We start from the raw sequence: 21,757 nt of genomic DNA, 5'->3' as shown, positions 1-21,757 counted from the left end.
TCAAAACACTTTGTAATATATTTCAATTTTTTTTCCAAAAGTCAAGGAATTTTGACTATAAAATGATTACAATATAACATGTCATAAGCATGTATAAAAAAAAATTGAGCAAGTGTCATATGAAATGAGTTATGGTTTTTCAGACACATTGTATTGATAAGCCATGGTATTGGCCAATGTTATTGTAACAAATCCTATTTACAAATTAAGAATCACAATGATAAAGTGGAGTGAATCTCCATGGTTAAGAATCTTGTTACATGTGTTTCTTTAAATGTATATATGTTTAACATATATATACATTTTTTGAATCAATAATAATAATAATAATAATGTCATAATTTAGTTATTTTTATGATATTTTCAATTTTAAAAGCTTGAGATATGTGATGAAGTAAGTGTTTTTATGCTTATTATGGATTGATGCCTATTGGGATTCAGCAACCATTTAATTTATATGGTTGATCTAGTTATTAGTTCAATTGTAAATATTTAACCTAGGTAAAAACATGGACATGTGTTACTTTTTTTGGCAAAAAAACTGGCACATTTGGGTGGAAAAATGATGGCTCGATAAAACCATTTAAGCACTCGATCGAACTCCTTGGGCTCTTAAAAAGTAGCTTGATCAAGAGTTAAGAACAAACCCAACAAAACCTTGATCGAGCTATAACACTCGATTGGTCAATTGAGCCCTTTTTTATTATTAAATAAATCTCCCTCTGTGGGCACCATTTACACAAACTGTGGGTAAACATAGAACTTTATCGAGAGTGTGATGGTAGCTCCACCGAGATTATTGGAGCCTTTTTTTTTAACATGGGTAAACATAGAAATTTATCACGAGTGTGATGGTAGCTTGACTGAGAATATTGGAGGCCTTTCTTAATTAAATAACTCTCCCTTTGCACACACCATTTATGCTGTGATGGTAGCTCGACTGAGAATGTTGGAGGCCTTTCTTAATTAAATAACTCTCCCTCTGCACACACCATTTATGCTGTGATGGTAGCTCGACTGAGAATATTGGAGGCCTTTCTTAATTAAATAACTCTCCCTCTGCACACACCATTTATGAAAACCGTGGGTAAACTCAGAAGTTTATCGAGAGTGTGATGGTAGCTCCACTGAGAGTATTGGAGATCAATTGAGAAATTGAAGCATAGGAGCTCAATTGAGAAATTGAAGCATAGGAACTCAATTGAGAAATTGAAGCATAGATCGTTTAATCAATCTTGCCAATGAACCCATCAACATCCCAGAGGCTCAAGCAATGGTAGGTATTTTATCTTTTTTGCCTTTCTTATCTTTATTATTTTTTGAAAAATAAAATAAATTAATTAAAAAAACCATGTAAAAAATCAGGAAAATAAATAAAAAACCATACAAAAACCATTAAAACGACAAAAAAAACCTTCAAAAGAACTTAGAAAATCACAAAAACAAACAAGAAAACCACAAAAACCATTAAAAAAAACCTCCAAAAAAGTTAGTAAAGCACAAAAACAACCTAGAAAACCATTAAAAAAAAACTTCAAAACAACCTAGAAAACACTTCGAAACCAGCGAAAAAGCTATAATTTAGGTTTTAATTTTTTTTCTTACTTGCACTATTTTGTTTATTAAATACATATTTAATGGTAAAAACATTTGTTTCTAATTATTTTATGTTTTATAGTTTTTCTTTAGGATTTTTGTTAAATAAATTTTCGATTTTTATTTTATTGTTATTTAAAATGCATTTCAAATTTCTAACATATTTGAGCTAAAATATACCAAAAATAAAAACTCCAATAGAGAAAACAACAAAATTATAACTAATAAATAAGTAAATTAGGAACTTGAGATTAACATGATAAATATGGTTGCTCACAGTGATCCTCTATTTATAAATAATTTATTATAAACTATTTTATTTAATTATTTTAAATTTAAATCAATTTATATTTTAAATATTTTTTAACCTAAATAGAGTAAGATTCTAGTTTTTAAAATAAAATATTAATCTTTAAAATTAAATATATATATATATATATATATATATATATATATATATATATATATATATATAAATAATTAATTAATTAATTTAATTATAACATAACATAACCATAATTATAATTCTATATATAAATTATAACATAACATAAAATCGTTTTATATATATATAAATATATAGTTAACTCAATTATAACTTTTTATTTATTTATATATATACACGTATATTTCATAACATAAAGTTATTTAACATAACACATATAATGTAGCATGTAACATAATTATAACTATTTTATGTCTATTTAACTATATAATTATTTAAATATAACTATATATTTAGTTAGATTATAAAGTTATAACCTATTACATAGCTAAATATATTATAGTTCTATATATATTATTTATAACATAACATAATTTTATAACTATTTAACATAACCTAAGTTGTTATTTAACCTAATTAATATATATATATATCTATATCTATCTATCTATCTATATATATATATATATATATATATATAAAACATAACAATACCTATATAATTTATAACATAATTATATAACTGGATATATACTGTAAATATATATATATATATATATATATATATATATATATATATATATATATATATATATATATATTTACAGTATATATCCAGTTATATAATTATGTTATAAATTATATAGGTATTGTTATGTTATATATATATATATATTATATATATATATATATATAGATATAATGCATTATTGATAGATACATTAAATCTAACATGAAAGTGCATTTGGTCTAGTAAATAAAAACATTTGGACTCTTTTCTAATTTGTAACATATTGTTTCATTATGTAGTGTGTTGCACAAGAAACATTGCCTTTATGTGCTTGCACCTAGTACATGTCATGTGTCAAAGTAAAACATTAAGAACTTAAGGTTTATTGGAGTATTTGGTTGGGATGAAATTTTATTAGCTTTGTAAGTAGGTTTATTTCAAATTTTTGCATATATATTTACATATTTATGCACTATGAATAAAATGAATTATTTAGAAAAGTGAAAAAGTGTGAAGGTAGATTTGATCACTTATTTCGATTGTGTTTACATGGAACTCAATACTTTGGTTAATAAATTATCAAAAAATGGACTCTAAAGTTTAGGACTTCAGGCTAGATAACTCTGTTTGAGTTTAGAAATTGTTTTTTTTGTCAACATTTTTTTTCTTGGAATAGTTTATATGTATTATATGTAATATGCTGAGGCATCTCATATACACACCCCAAATCTAGGCCATCATAGTGCGATGAGTTTTGTTATATGTGGTCGGGCACATGCTAGATCACATAGCCCACCGAGAGTTCACGTTCCACTCATAGATCCTACCTTCAACGCTAGTAGGAGTGTCATAGATAGTGTTTCTATATCTTTTGATGATCATGCTACCTCTAGTGGACCTTCTTCACCTATTTCAAGTACACTTCCTGCATTTTGAAATCCTCTTTAAACTGTATTTATGTCTTGAAGTTGTCTTTAATTTTTAAATTTTCTTCAACTGATGTGTTTGAATTCAATGTGTAATTTATTATGCTTCTAGTTGGTTAAGTATATACGTTAAATTATGTTTATGATTTGTAGGTTGCCAACAGGCTGAAGCTGAGGATTAGGGTGCAACATTTATCCCTTTGTTGGATGATGCAACAACTCATATCACATTAGACGATGTTACAACCTGTCATACACAAATCACAACATAGATACAATATATTCCTGCCAATTTACTAACTCATCTTGCATTGGTTTCTATGTTGCACAACATCAATAGGTTGATTGAGACATACTGGAGGTCGTGCCCAAATAGACACCTTCTATGGTCCATACAAAGGATTGGGAGGCATGAGGCTAGAAGCCTAGATACTTGGGAGGTGGTGAAAAAGGCCACTGAGGATATTGATGTTCATGGGGAGTTGTTCGACATCCCTCTGGATCTGCTTGCTATACATAAAGGTATGATTCCACTGAAATAATTTAGGAATGTTTCTGTAACCCATTTTATGTATGATACAGTCATTGGAGCTTGGGGCTAGTTCCCCCACCATGACCAGGTCACAATTTATTTTTCCCTGCATTTATATGCAAATTTCGTGTTACATATGAGGCCAGATTACACTGATACCGAATCTCATTATTATAGACCTGACTTGGGACGTACTTATGCGCATGAGGTTGCTCATAGGGACCTTGTGTTCTAAGATAGTAGTGGCAAGAATCATAGAGCTCGATGGTGAGACTGGGGAGACTAACCACCGACAAAGCTAGAGGAGTTGTCGCAATTTGGTGGTGAGACCAGGGAGACTCACCACCGTCAGAGCTAGAGGAGTTGTCACAACTTGATAGTGAGACTAGGGAGACTGTTCTAGACAACATGCAAACTTCATTGGCTAGTTCACATGTTGCATTGGATGGAGAGATTAGGAAACTACCACCATTTCCTTGCGACTCGCTAGTGCCCTTATATGATAATGCATTTCTCATGAGTTTACCCTTTGACCAACTTCTGACATATACATGTATGTATCACAATGCCATTCATGAGACTTAAAGGGTGCATGACCTGCATGACACATACCCAATACATATATATTTTACTATTATTATCAAATTATGCATAATTATTTATATTAATTTCTCATTTGTATTAGATTTGATTTATATTAATAAGTTCATCATAACATGTAGACACATCCCAACTACATGGATGAGATTATGAGGTCATCTGAGGGGACAATCGATCAACCAGACCATCCTCGACCAGAGCATGTTTCCATGGATTCTCTTCCACCTCCACCTCCACCTCATATGATCACTAATGTGGAGGAGAGTCACTATGTACAACCACATGGACCAACAATTGAGGTAAACATTTTTTATTCCTAATATTTCAACATTTTCTTTTTCTAAGTTACACATATATGCTAATTAATTTGTAGACTAATTATAATTTTTCCTTTCCTTTGCATACACATGCCCATATGCGGAGTGTCGTTGAAGCCATTGTTTTGTGCATACATGAGTGGGACATTGGTTTTAGAGGCACTGATGATGTAGGTACATTGATGCAAACCCCAATCATTGAGCCATCGGTAGGGGGCATCAAACCCAGATTCATGATCTGACCCCATTCTATATGACTTTCATTTGGAATCGACTAAGGTTAGTAGATTCATGTATATGTAATTAAAAATGTAATTAACAATCATTTATTTACATATTGTTTATTTATGTACAAATAATGATCTAGTTAGTTTGAATTTGAATGTGTTATATTACAATACCAACTTATGGACACTTACTATTTGTGGTGGAACTCACATAGGAGTTCTGGTGGTACTTATAGTATCATGGTTTGTATAGTTTTAGGCTCATTTCATAGAGCACATTTAAATGTGATACACAATTTGTATATTTTCATACATGGATAGTTTATGGATGTACATCATGGAATTATTTTAGTTTATGGATGCTTATTATTTCATTTTATGGATGTTCATGTGATATTTGTAATTTGTATATATTTTCATATGGAAAGTTTATTGATACAAGTATTCACTATTTTAGTTTATGGATTTGTTTTAATATTGTTTATGGATTCCAATTAATTTTTGAAGTTTATGGATCTATTAAAATTATTTCGCTAATTTATTTTTTTTCTATATACTTTAACTTTTATTAGTAAAATATATTTTCAATTTTTATTTCCAATTTCATAGGATATGAAAATAAGTACAATCTTAAGTTATGATGAAAGTCACTTGACACTTAAAATGAACTAAACTATATCATATGTATCAATTTAATATTGAACATGGAAAGAATTCCAATCATGCTTAATATTAGCTTATATAAAGTGTTTTTTAATGCAATGGACATGTATGCTATTACAATTAAATTTAAAAAATGAATTATTTCAGTTATAAAATCGTCCATATTATAATAAAAAATATATATATGAAAATTTTTGTGACCCACCCATATACCATTGCATGGACAACTTTTTCGAGTATTTCAATCAATTCATTATCTCAAGATTCAATTAAAAAACACAAATAGGATCGAAATAAGTTTTATTAAATTCTAAAAGATGTCATTTAAACAAGAAAATATGTTTTATTCAACATTATTTATTTTGAGATTATCTACAAGAGCTTAGTCATATCATGATATAATTCAATCATATTGAAATTTAATATATATGTCAAAAAACAATATATGAAAACATTTCTACAATTTTATATAATGTTATCAACTTTCCTAAATTTAGAAGTAGTTATCCAAGTATTTCAATCAATTCCTTATGATGGAAATACGTTTTATTTAATTTCTAAAAACTCAAATATGATTGAAATGATTTATATACTCAATTTTAAAAGATGTGGAGATGTAAAAGTTACAAACACAATTTTTATTCGATTTTATTTTGTTTTGAGGTTATCTACAAAAGCTTAGTCATAATGCATGTCATCAATAATTTTTTTTGTGCTTAAACTGAAATCAATGCACAATGTTAAACTGCTTACCTTGAAATTAATGTACATCATTTATCTAGTTACATCAAATAAAAAATCAACATCTTCACTAAAATCGATGCATCTAATGCAAGCAATCAAATAGGATGAAAATCAACATCTACACTAAAACCAATTCATTTAATGCAAACAATCAATTAGAATTAGAAATCATCATTGACACTGAAATCAATGCATATAATGTTGCAAGCAATTAAATAGGATTAGAAATCAACATCTACACTGAAATCAATAGATCTGCTGCTAAAAATCAAATAGGATTAGGAATCAACATCTACACTGAAATCAATGCATCTAATGCAAGTTGAATCAAACAAGATTAGAAATTAACATCTTTAATGAAATTAATGCATCTAATGCAAGAAATCAAATAGAATTAGAAATCAACATCTACACAGAAATCAATGCATATAATGCAAGAAATCAAATAGGATTAGAAATCAACATATATACATTGAAATCAATGCATCTAGTGCAAGAAAGTTTCTTCCATTTCTCTCCCCCCTCCATCTATATCGATATCTCCCTCAATCTCTCATTATTTGTCTTTCTATGTCACCCCTCTAGACACATACACTCTCTCTATTCATATCTATATATCTCCCCTCCCTCCATCTATCGCTCTCTTCTTCCCTCCCCCCCTTCCATATATATCTATATCTCTCTTTCTATCTCCTTCTTCATCTCTCTATATCACTCCAAAAACATACACATTTTTTCTCCATATATATCTATATCTCCCTCTCTCTCTTCCCCTTCTATCCATCTGCCTCCCCTTATATCTCTCTTCCTTCCTACTCTCCTCTCTCCCTCTCTCTCCCTCTCTCTCTCTTCCCCTTCTATCCATCTGCCTCCCCTTATATCTCTCTTCCTTCCTACTCTCCTCTCTCCCTCTCTCTCCATCTCCCTTGTCACTTTCTCTCTCTCCCCATCTCCCTTGCCACTCCCTCTCTCTCTCTCCACATTTATCTCTATATATGTCTTTCTTCTTAACTCCATCTTTCTCCCCCTTCCAACTCCAACTCTTTTTATCTCCCTCCCTCTAAAGTCATATCTCTCTTAATTTCTCTGCAACTTCCCTCTATATCTCCCCCTCGTCACTCACTCTCTCTCTTTAGCCTTGTCCTACAACTCAATTGACTATCTCTATCCCTCTCTCATTATCTCTCCCCCTTACCTCCATCTCTCTTTACTTGTCTTTCTATCTCACACCCAAACATACACACTCTCTCTCCATATCTCCCTTGTCACTCCCTCTCACTCTCTCCACCTTTCTCTCTCTATATGTCTTGAACTTCTTCCTTTCCTATATTTTCCTCCAGCTCCATCTATCGAGCTTCCTTTATTTCTCAGAGACTCTCTCCTCCTCTCCCTCTCTCCATCTTTGTGTCCCCCTCTCTTTCTTATCATTCTCTCCCACTCATTCTCCTCTATATTTCAAACACTTTAAAATACTTTGATGACTAAAATATTATGTTTAAATAAGTTTTGTTATATTATTTTGATGTCGTACGATATATATATATATATATATATATATATATATATATATATATATATATATATATATATAGTTAAAATGCAAGATTTCAAATGTATGTTGTACATTAACTTGGATAGAAAATGATAATTTTCCATGGAAATATTATCTAAAATATTCCAAAATATTAATGTTTCAGCTACCTCCATTACAGATACATAGAGTGCTTCATGTCTTCCAATTGAAATTGTTTAGGTTTTATTTATTTAAAGGTAGCTTTGGGTTATGGTTACTTCAAGATTATAAAAATATTATATATTTTATTATGACAATTTTATAAAAAAAATAGGTTAATTAACATTAACATATTGATTCAACTTGTATGACTCTTTTTGTGTTAATGACGCTTTTGTTCATGCCCACAACGTATATCAACCACTTTTATTAATGTGGTTGTGATAATATATATTATAATATGAAAATTTTATATTATGTTACAATTAATAATATTATATTAATCCAAAATTAATAAATTTAATATTAACATAAAAATATATTAATATTAATATTTTTATGTTAATATCATATTTAAATTAATAATTTAATATTAATTTAATTTAATTTAATAATAATAATAATATTAATAATAATAATAATATTTTTTTTTTTAATATTAATATAAAAAATAATAAGGTTCTCGATTGAGCATAATAGCTCAATCGAGCTATAGAGCTTGATCGAGCCATATTGCTCGATCGAGCCCCTGTTAACCATGTATATGGATCGATCGAGAGTTTATAAAACCCTTGATGAAGGAATTTGAATTCTAAATTTAAATGCTCGATTGAGCGCTTTACCTCTAAAGTCCTAAAATCCACAATTTCAGCATCCCTTCTCCAAAATTTCCTGTAACACCATTTTATACTCTAGTGGACTTAGGACAAATTTTTTCCTTAGGTGGTGGAGTTGATCATGTTGGATTCATGAAGGAATCCTTTATCCAATGACATATGTGTTTGACATTTTTGAATTCATATGATATTTTTCATCTAATTTCTTTTAAAAATAATGCTTCATTTTTTTTTTGAACAACTTTAAAGAGGTTGAATAAAAAATCAATATCATAAAACATACACAACATTTTTTTTTTAAATACCACTATCATTGTTTACGAGTCCTTTTCAAAAGAGTACTCTCTTTTTTTCAATTTATTTAAATAGTTGAAAAAAAACTTACGTGAACACGTGTATGCAAAATTTAATTGAAATATTACTTTGCCAACTTCAAAAAATAATAAAAAAGTATATATTTTCATAAAAAGATAAATGTTTAATATGAAAAACTTAGCTCTCTCCATATATATCATATATATATATATATCTATATATATATATATATATATATATATATATATATATATATATATATATATATATATATATATATATATATATCTTTAAAAAATTACACATTTTCTACTAAGTTATGCTACGTGAACACACACATACCTCTTAATATGTGTGAAAATGTAAGGACAAACATTTCATTTAAAGGAAAATTGGTATATCATACGAAACTAAATAGTTTTGCAAAAAATATCATTAGGACAACAACATAATTATCCGTAGTTTGTCTTTTTACTCCGAATCAAAATTCACAATGCTTATATGAATTTTGAGAGATTCAATTCGATAAAAGAGGTAAAACTTGAATTTTAACTGGCATATTTGACCCAAAAGCCTAACGCATCTTCATGCATTCACCCACCTCCACATATTATTTTACAATATTCTTAGTACTAGTCACATATTAAAGGTTAAGATTTATCTCAAAATTAGTTATGTTATTTATATCCTTTTGATTAGATTTATTAATTAAAAATAATGTCATATGAACATAAATTATGATTTTGGGAATGTGGTATTGGTAATATTATAACAAAGTCTATTTATCTATTAATAATTTTCATAGTAAAATGGAGGTGATCTCCATAATTAAGAATGTTGTTATATGTTTTTCTAAATGTATATATGTTTAATTCATACATTATTTTTTTCTTTAATAATAAAGAATAACAATAGCAATTGTGCCAAGAAGCGCTATGTCTATGGGGTCTTAGATAGATGATGATCGGGTGATATGTTAAGGCACTCATTCATGTTAAATCATCGGTTCAATTCACGAAGATGATGTAGTCCCACCCAAACTTACAAAAACAAATTGTGCCAAGAGGCACTCTATAGCCCAGTATGTGAGAGATGTTGTACTCTCTGTAAATGAGTATACACATTTTTATTTTGGCTTAATAAAAACTTCGGATAAGGAGACTTGTAATGTTTGTAAATGAGTGTAAACCTTTAAATGTTGAATCAATATTTTTTTTCAAATATTATATATTTAAAATTGATACGAAAATTATTGATATGACATGAATTATTATAAACAAATAAATATATGCTCGTGTAAATAAATACATCTGTTTAATGTTGGTCCCCATTATAATTTAAGCAAGTCTTTCCACCAAAATAGGTAATATTTGTATATAATTAATTATACTTACCATGATATACCATCCAACATTATTTAGGAATTTATTAGCACAAAAATAGAAAGAAGTAAAAATTTGATTGCTTCTTTACTTAACATCTATTTTAGCAAAAAAAAATCGTATATAAAATACACATAAAATAAAATAATAATGATTTATTACTTATTAATTTATATAAATAAAGTACAAAGAAATAATTATTTACAATTATTAATATATATTAATGATTATATTATAACTATTATCATATTTTTTCTATGTGGTTCATGATCCCCGAAGATCAGTGATGGAAACCTCCACGAAATATTTGTACCAAGCAGATCTACCTGAAAGGATCACTTCCTACCGTCTCAATCATGAAGCCTAAGCCTGAGAGTGTCGAGATAATTGATATTGTTACCTGTCAATAGCATATGTGCTTTAATGATGGGGACTCAACTAGCTGAGCTAACCCTAAGTGCTTTTATAGCTATTATCGTACTATGATTGCTTATGATATTATGATAATATATTTTAAAAATTGCATATCTTACATGATTTTAAGCTTGTTGGATGTCTTGGATACTAAGGTGATGCTTCCCTCATCGAATTCATTAAGAGTTTATTGGGAATAAACTTAAAAATGATAGAAAAAGGTGAAGCTTTCCATCGAGTATCTGTTTGGAAATTTCTATTCAATTTTCCTTATTGTAACTTGAGATATGGTTGCAAGTTTAGGTATTTGAATAATATAAATAGTTTAATTTAATATTAATTAAAATATTAATACTAAATCGAGTATTAATATAAAATGTTGATATTAATATATTGGTATATTAATATTATAGATTTAAATAACTCTAGATTAATATAATATTAACTTTAATACAATATTAGGTTTAATATATTATAGTATATATTAATGCATTAGGCAAGAGAACGTTAATATAATATAATATAATATAATATAATGTAATGTAATGTAATAATGCAAAATATTAATTTTATAACATTATATTATTATTATTTTTATTTTCTAAAGAAAAAAATGAGTAATATTATTTATATAAAATAATTTACATTTATATATGCATGCATAATTTGGAGGCTATTGTAGCCCAAATGGATGCCCGAATAACATTAGTTTTCCACTTTTATACAAAACTGGACCTTATCATCTACTTACAATAATTTTTTTGTAGTTACTTCCTTTTTCTTTTATACATTGTTGATATGATATTAGTGGAGATAGTTGAGCAGTCACAAAATGTAAACAGAGGTTAGCATCCTAAAATGTCCCATGGGTGTGCATTGAAAATATATATTCTGATTTCTAATTTTTTCACACACATCCTCCCTTCGGAATGAGAATTATTTTTTTCTTATTTGAATTCTCATAACAAAAAACATGTTGAAATGCTTGAGATATAATAATTTAATCACTGCCATAGGTTGAGAAAATTTTATAAGATGTGGCTATCCTTTTGTTCGATGAGCTTTGCGCTTCCCTCATCCATTTCTAGTCCACTCTTCAAGAGGTCGTCAACCCATTGATTCATCTCCATATAAATGTGATTAAATGTGATATGAGTGAAGCACATAGGATGTGTAATATTTCTTTGGTATACAAGCAATAATGTGTAGTTCCTCTATCAATATGTGGCATTAATACAGTCTATAACAAATTTTAAGTCTCCATAGATATGAATGGTGGAGAGGCTCAAATAGTTTACAACTCTTAGAAGGATTTTCAAAGTGAAATGTATAGTTGTTGGTTTTTGTGCCCATGTTTCAATACAAAGGTGTTATGGTCCTATGATTCATAGGATCAAATGATGATTGCATGTTTTCTTTCAATACATCCAATTGTAAATAATATTGTATATTGCAAATTATTTTCAAAACAAAATATATAAATAAAAATAAAAAATGAAAAAAGGGTATATATAAAAATAGAATGAAAAAAGGATGAAAAGAACACCATAAAAAAATAGACTTGCAAGTGATGGAAATTCAAATGCCACTACCAAATAAATAGTTTGACTTTCTAGAATAAACTAATTGTTGTGTGTAGCTTGTTTAAAATGGCACAACCCTGAGTCATTGTTTAGGTCATACAGTTTAATCATGATCAAACAAGTTTCAATTTCTGTTAATTAGATTAGAGAATAAAATTAGCCAAACTGTGTAATCTTGGCTCAAAGAGTTAGGTAGATTAGGTGAATAAATTGATCCAACAATTTAATCTGGATCAATGAATTAGTAGGGTTAGGTTGCAGTTAGATTAGATGATTTTCCCTTTTAAAGAAAATAAAACAAGGGTCTGCACCTCTAAATGCACCCTTTGTCAGTCAAAATTAACCCCAGTCTAGAGGAAAATGGAAATCAAAGAGGTTGAAATAAACAAAATTAATGTTTCGGGTCATCCTATGCTTGGCATGAAATACATTTTATCCAAAGTTTGGAGTTCACATTATAAAGTCACAAACAAAAAAAGCCATTTTATGTATCTGATTAAGCTCTGCACTCCATCCAACTGCAGATCATCATCAGCAGGAAGATCAACGACTCTTAAGGTCTTTCGCCCCCCCCCCCCACCTTGTCTATCTTTATCGGTGGAGGGGGGGGGGTCCGAAAGAGTGGTTTCCCCATCCCACCCCACGCCTATATGTTCCCCCTTGTCCTTTTGCAGCCCCACACCATACCATATACCTCTCACCCCCCTCCAAAAAACTGCCTCACCATTATCCATTCCCACCAACATTCCCCGTGCCTATTCTACCACTCCCTCTAAGACACCTGTCCCCTTATCCCCTAACCATTAAAAATTTATTCCTGCTCCTAAATTACCATTAATCCCTATAACATTCCCACACCTACAATGAATACATTCCCAACCCAGAAACATCATAATTTACCACATTTTCACCTTCACTATCTTTGAATTATGTAGGTATTAAAATTCACAATTTACTCATGAGTCTGACTAGATATGAGCAAAGGACTACTAGCGACCATATCATCTTCACCATAACCAACAACCTTTCATTTTCAGTTTTTTTCTGGGTCAATTCCCTCCATTTTCCTATCTTTTTGTTCCTTAGATTTCTTGATATGGCTCCTAAAAGTCAGACTGCCACCAGTGCTGAAAACCCCATGATCCCTCCACCCATTGACCTAGATCACCTTCCCTTGGTTGATAAAGATTATAATATCTTAGAACCAAAGTGCGAATTTGATTTTTTCGAGTTGCATAATTGGCTCAAAGATCTTCACCTTAACCAAAGTGATGAAATCTACCTCTGGGAATCAAATCTACCCCTCTACATGTTTCCCCAAACACATTATTTTCCTGAATTTATCCTCAAATGCAGAGTTGACTACATACCTAATCAGAGAGCCATAATAGCCCCCACTGGTGAAGTTTTGTTTGCAATTACCCCTCAGTCCATCCAACAAATGATGCACATTCCTCAAAATAGTGCCTCCACTCCTTTTTCAATAGAAGCCCTAAATGAACTATACCAAAAGCTAGATTTTTCCCGAAGGGCTAGGATTTTTGAGATTTTCCTCCTTGAAGATACATAGTTACCTAAGAAAAACCCTCCCTATCCTTCTTCAATGTTTCCAGAAAGAGCCAAGCAAATCATATCAATGCTTTCATATTTATTAGGTTACTATTCTGATGAATGGGTAGATGAACCCATCTTAGGTTTTTTGTCCATATTTTCCACTGAAGAAAATCCCTTAGTTGTGTTTGATTTTAGCCAATTTCTTGCTGATAGGATCCATGAACAATTTCTTAAACTCCAAACTGAAGGAATGTTCAGATATGCTTTTGTTTTAATGTACCTATTTTTATTTTTCCAAATAGACAAATTCCCATTTACAGTGCAGAAACTCAATGAGCAGGGGGAGCCACAATTAGTTATATTTTGGACCTCCATTTTAAGAAGAAATTCAGAGGAATATGCTTTCAAGGACTTCATAGATCAGTTTGTGCATCCAGCTACTTGTTTACTGACTAGTCATACAGAACCTAGGGTTAGTCAAGAAATCCAAAAGATCTTACATCTCAGTGAGCAAGCAAAGATAGGTGACTGGTACTTGTACCAGAATTACACCAAAATCAGAGTATATGGGTGTGAATTTCCACCTTATAAGCTACCTAGATACCTTCCAATGAGGATTTTTTCCTTGGAGTACATCAGGAAAATGATCAATTCTAATGAAATTCATTTTGTTGCAGCTAAGAAAAAATCACAATTCAGGATAAAAACACAGGTTGGGCCTTTCATCTGTAATAGCAGGACAATAGGGCAGGAAGCAGTTAAAATTCTAAAACATATTGAATTTCCCCTAAGCTTTACTTGGTGACATGACCCATTTCAAATAATTTCAAAGCTTAGGATGGAGTAGAAGACTACACCATATGTGCATACTCAAAGACTAGAAATTGAAAAATATATGAACTAGGCTCAGTGGGAAGAAAACACTTTACAAGAGGCAGAGGAACAACTTTTGTAGAGGACCACTTCACATAATCCCATTCCTCAGGAAAAGACAGAGAAAAGACCAAGAGAAGAGGACTCACCTTCAGTCACAAAGGTCTCAGCCAAGGAGTTTAAAATTTATACAAAGAAAGCCAAGAAGAATCCTACAACATGGTTTGTAGAACAAGAAGAAGAACAAGGACCATCTACAATAGTTCTAAAAGGTCCACTGTTTCAATCACATTTAGAGGATATATCTACAGGGTCCCCAACTTCATCATTTTCACAAGTCAATCTAGAAAACACTCTAGCATAAAAAATTGTCTAGAAGCAGAAAGAATTAAATATTTTTGAAAAATACAAAGAGATCAAGCAAAGAAATGAAGCCCTCAAGCACAACACCTACACACAATTTTGGAAGAAAACTTCCACCACTCAGCATAGGCTCATGTCAACATTTGACATAGAAAAGGGAAGAATGTAGATGGAATTCTTGCAAGCACAGGTCCCCCATCCTCAATTAGCAATAGATTACAAGAAAACCACATTTGAGTTTGAGGCAAAGGATGTCCATCCTTTGGACCAGATGGACATGCATAGGAAAACTAGAGAGATGGTTTACTCCACATTCACACAGACTGCAATAACTTCTTCCAAATTGTAGGTATCTTTAAGTAATATTCAATCTCAGCTAAAACTTGAGAATATTTCTTCTTTGGCTAAGGATAATAGGATAAAATCCTTAGAAGATCTAGTTATCAAAGTAGGGTATGATCCAAGCAACATAAAGGCAGTAGAAGAAATCATCAGAAAGAAGAATGCATAGCTTCTCTTAGAAAACAATTAAAATTGCTAGCTACTGAAGATCCTCAAGCTAAGGAAATGGGAGAAGTTGAAAGTCAAAAAGAAAATATGTTCATGCTCATCATGGAACAAAATGCTCAGATAAAGGAAATGGAAGTAAAGATGGACAAACTCATCAAAGAAAAAGAGTAGAATTCTCAGCTTGCTTTGGTACCTCTTGATGTAGTGCCTCTTGCATCAATAATTAAAACATGCATTTCTACATCAGCTACAACAACAGGAGCATCCACCTATATAACACCCCCATTTCAACTACAAATGATTCTACCAACTGGTCAAATCAATGGAAAATATGTCAATACAAGAAGAAGAAACAAAAAATCTAAGGGAGGATGCAAAAGGTCCTACAAGAACAGAACACCATATATGAAAACTCTCTCCTAACAAAGAGGCAAAAATCCCAGAGACTTACCCAAAGAATTCAACAAGTAGAGAAGGAAACTGCCATGGGTAGTACCCTAGCCTAGGTTATGTAGAACATATGGAAATGGATAAATGAAGCCATGATAGAAATCTACCCATCTATACAGGTCATATTTGAGCAAAAGGAATTTATTGAGAAATCTAGTGAAGTTATTGAACAAATCAAAGAGCACCTGTGTGATAAACCAAGTGAAGCTACAAATCTCATTAAGTTCCTTAATTCCAAAAATAGGGAGGAGCTAGAAGAACTAGAGATTGAGGATAGAACTGAGACAATAGTAGAGGTAAAAAAGGTGCTAACCAAAAGAAACTTAATTAGGTAGCTGGAAGAAAAATGTCAAGTTCTGGACATAAGTTTACAAAGGTTTTTCAAAAAATTGAAAGTCCTCTACAAAAAGGGACTTCCTAGCTTACTAGTGATAAATGACAAGCTCAGTACATGGACATATTATAGCCATAAATTGATGACCATTGTTAAAGACAGTACTAAGTTTACAGGTGTAAAAGGCAACATAACAGGAAAATCATTTCTAGAAGCACTAGCACATGATTTAGACATCTAGTATGAAATTAAGCACATATTTATTTCTAAGACAACACTTGCCAAATATAATGAAGTGGATGAGGTCTATAGAAAGTTACTTAAGATGTCTATTCCAAGTGAACAATGTTGGGATAAATTGTGCGAGTTACTGGAGTAAAATATGATTTTATTTTTTCAACACAGGCCCAACAACGCAACAGAAATTCGAGGGCCAAATATTCAACAGTTCCACAAAGCTAGGGACACCAATCTAAGAATTTTTAATTTTCCTATATTTTGTAACAAATAGATAGAATTGGTTTTATAAGTTCCTAAAATACACCTTGATGAGGTTTGATAGGATATTTTGTAAATAAACTTATAAATACTTCTTTTTTTGAAGTATTAAGGGTTGATTTTTGCATTCCAGAAAGCTATTGTACTTTTTCCATTGGATGGGCTGATTAGTAATAAAAAATGACATTCTTCACATGATTCATGTGTTGGACTATTTGGTGAAGTGCTTCTCTCACTGTCTATGTGTTTATTTCTTTGTTTCCATACTTCTGTGTTTTAAATCTGAATTATTTTACAGAACGTTGATGAACATAATTTGTTTAAAGATATACTCTCATTCAGATTGTGGTTAATTTAAATGTTTTCTTCTGACACTAAGTCAAATAATTCTTAACTGCTCTTTTTCTTAATTGAACCTATTTATTTTCGTCTATTACATTTCATTTGAAACTAAAGGATCCAGTTAGTGAATCTACCTTACCTTATGAAATTCCTTTGGAAATATGAGACACATCCACCTTAAGTTTATAGAATCCATAGCCCAATGGAAGTTTCAAGCATTTAATCAACCAAACCAATTTGAAAACAAAACTCTAAACTTTCATTACTAGCCTAAAATCACAAATACAAAAAAGTTAAATCTGACAGAGAGATCCCTCTTTGAGTTTAGGAAGGCTAGATCCGAAGCTTCAAAGTGGTTTTGTGGTTACCTCTATGGTTTCTTTCACAACCTTGGAAATTACAGAGTGATAACAAAGGGAAGAAATTTAAACTTTTTATGAAGAATTAGCCATTGATTGCTCCTTTTGGTAAGGTATGTTGAGTGGCTCCATCAAATAATGTCTAGTTGTTTTTATTTTTTATCACAGTTTCAATGTTTGGAAGTATTAGATATTTTTTGTGAGAAGAAGGCATTATTCCTTGAATACTTAAACTTTGAAGAGCAACACGAAGAAAAGAATGTCTTTTATCTTCAAAGATAGATATCTTGGCTCTATTCTAGCCATATGATTATGTTATATTATATTAGAGATAGTATTATGATATTATAATTTAAAGCACAATATTTTAATATCTAAAAATAAAATATTATATAATATTTAACATAATACTATATAATATTATGCTTAATATTATATGATATTATATAATAGTGAACATTATTAATCATAGATATAGCGGAAGTAAAGCTTTTACAAAAGCTAAAAGAAGTTGGATTTAGAGATCCATTAAAGTCTCAAAATCAGATAAAAAATAATATACTAAAATTTGTTGAAATTTCACTAAATTGAAAGGGTAGAGGCATATGTAAGGTTTTAACTTGAATTTGGACTATTTTTGCATTAATAGTTTTCTTTTCTTACTAAAATAGATGCGATATTTTTGGTATAGATGTTGATTTCTAATCTTATTTGATTGTTTTCACTTGATGCATTATTTCAGTGTAGATGATGATTCCTAATCCTATTTGGTTGATTTTACTTTATTCATTGATTTTGGAGTAAATGTTGATTTCTAATCCTATTTTATTATTTGTGCTAGATGCATTGATTTTAATGTACATTTTAATTTTTGATATGATGTAACTAGACGAATGATATGCATTTATTTCAAAGTAATTAGATTAATAATAGTGTGTGTTGATTTTAATCTATGTAGAAAGTAATTATTAATTATTTGCATTGATTTTTGTGTTATAATAATCATCGGCCTAGATTTATATTAAATAGAAATGAACAACACAGAGCCTAGGTCTATCTTAAAAATTAGACAAAATCCATCGTAAATAGAAATTGACAACAAAGTACAAGTTGAAAAAGAAAGACACTAGAAATGTAAACTAAGGATGCATTGATTTCAGTGTATAACTTAATTTGTGTTTTGATGTAAATAGATGGATTATGTGCATTATTTTCAAAGCAATTAAATTAATAGTGTGCATTGAATTTAGCGTATGCATAAACTAATTATTAACACCAATTTTTTTTTTTTTTGTGTTATAGTAATTATCAACCTAGATCCATATTAAATAGAAATGAACACCAAAGAGATGAGATCCATCTTGATCTCTAGAATAGATTCATATTCAATATAAATGAATAAAAAAGAACAAATCAATAGAGAAAGGCATAAGAAATGGAAACTATTGAAGACTGTCAGCAAGACAGGGAGAAGAAAAAAGTGGATCAACAAAGACATCCACACAAGTGAAAATTGAGAAACAACAAGAACAAATGAATGAAAAAATTGAATGGAAAATCACATATCAAATAGCATATTGAGAGAAAGGGGAACAAAAAATGACAACTGAATAGTTTCAAGAGTAAAAACTAGAAGAAAATTCACAATTAAGAGGAAATCGAAAAAAAAATGCAGAGATAATGACAATTGAATAGCATGAACAATAGAGGAAACAAAAGGATGAATAACAAATAGCATATCATCAAAGAAAACACCATTCAACTAGCTTAGGAATAGTAAAATATGCAAAAGAAAATCATATGAAAAAAATATGTTTAAAATATATCTATGCCCAAACTAAACCTATAACTCTTGTTGATATGAATGTTACACATCAAAATTTTCATGAAAGGATTTATTGATTAGTTCAAGTTCAAATATGTCATTTGCGTGAGTACTCATATATTGGAATTCATGTGTTTAATATAGATACATGCCCAACATGCATGAGATGTAACTGAGAAGGAACTCATTAGATTATTCTTATACATATTTAGCATATTTAAAATGATTAGACTAATCATATGTTAGACAAATTTTGTGTGGTTACACACCATTGAAACCGAGCCATATCCATCTTAACTCTAGATCTATTAAGCATTGAGAGGGATCAAATTTCTTGAGGTGCAAACATTTCCTCAAGTCTTTCACTCAAAAAGAGGTTTACACCTTGAAAGATTTGATCCCTTGATAGATCCCGAGTTAAGATGGATCTAGGATGGTTTAAAATAAAGTGAAAATTTAGTTTTTTATAAAAAAAATTAATATTGTCAATGCGAGATATATCATAAGGTAATTTTTTGGATACCTATGCACATTTACTAGGCATTTTATTTATATAGTTGCGCTACTATAATTTTATATCATGAAAGTAATTGAAAAAAAGAAAATCTTCTTAATATGAGTGTGATGTTTAATTCATTTATGGTTAGAATTGAATTGACATGTAGCATAATTTAAAAAATTAATAATAAGAAAAAAAAAATTCAACATGGGTTATAAATAAAATATTAGAATTTTCGCATTAAATAAAATATTTCAATATCAATTTTTATGTAAATAAAGAAAAAAAATCTAGTTATAAAGATGTTTTTCTTATGACTCCACATAAGAGAGATATGTAATTCCTTCCCTCAACACATAATTGTTATTATACAATTAAAAGAATATTAATAACTTAATGTTGGTTGTACATAGGAAATTTTAATTCCCATCTTACTTACAATAATTTTATATCAACTTGATATTTACATGGATATGTATAGAGAGAAAAAGTAATTGAAAATAAAAAATAACTTATTGTATTGATGAGTATGTTTTATTTCAAAATATAAAGGAATGGAAATTCATTTAACTCTTATTCTAAAATTTAAATGTGAAATATTTCAATATGGGTCATAAATAAAATATTTCAATGTAAGTATATGTGTGAAAGGGTTGAAAATAAAAAACAATTACAATTAAAAATTTTCAATAATGTATTGTTTAGTTTGAATGAAATATGTGATCAAAATTTAAAAAAATAATTAGATTTTCCAAAAATTTGACCACTAAATAAAATGATTGCATTATTAATATTAGAATGAGGGAAATGAAAAAACTAAAGGTATTACATTTCCACCTTTTCCTTTATTTATCATCATTGAAATATAGCTATGGAATATATATATATATATATATATATATATATATATATATATATATATATATATATATATATATATATATATATATATATATTCTCGTTAAAACTAATCTATTATATACAGGAGCAAGAAAACAGTTACATCATTTCAAGACCAACAGAACCAGAGGCCTGTTGTGGCACTTTGGACCAAAAAGAACAACCCTCGCAGGGGCGCCAGACCAGAGATAAACAACCCTCGCAGGGGCGCTGGACCAAAAATGAACAGCCCTCGTAGGGGCGCCAAACCAAAAATAAATAGCCCTCGCAGGGGCACCGGACCAAAACATTACATCCCCCGTAGGGGCGCCAGCAGAACTTCAGCATAATCCCTCTCGGGGAAGACAGACCCATCCCTGAGCCAACATACCATAAACAGACTATGAGCCAACATAACATGAACAATAAGACCAAAACAAAACCTGAGCAGCGAGGGAGGTCGGGACTCCGAACAGATGAGCGGCTATTCGTCCGGCTCCTCCTCGACCACCCTACACCATCCATACTTCTCCACCTCCTCTGCAGTGGGAGCAGTGTCCATGTTGACGTTGTCCCCTTTGCTCGTTGTCGCCTCTTGAGCCAGAGGGCGATTAGAGACATTCTCTGGAACGTCCGCAGGCTTCTCCATGACATTCTCTGAGCTGCC

Source organism: Pinus tabuliformis, chromosome 5_2 (genome assembly GCF_031772625.1).
Source record: "Pinus tabuliformis cultivar Carrire ecotype Pingquan chromosome 5_2, CPIR1, whole genome shotgun sequence".
Taxonomy (NCBI): Eukaryota; Viridiplantae; Streptophyta; class Pinopsida; order Pinales; family Pinaceae; genus Pinus; species Pinus tabuliformis.
Note: the sequence above shows the minus strand (reverse complement) of the source record.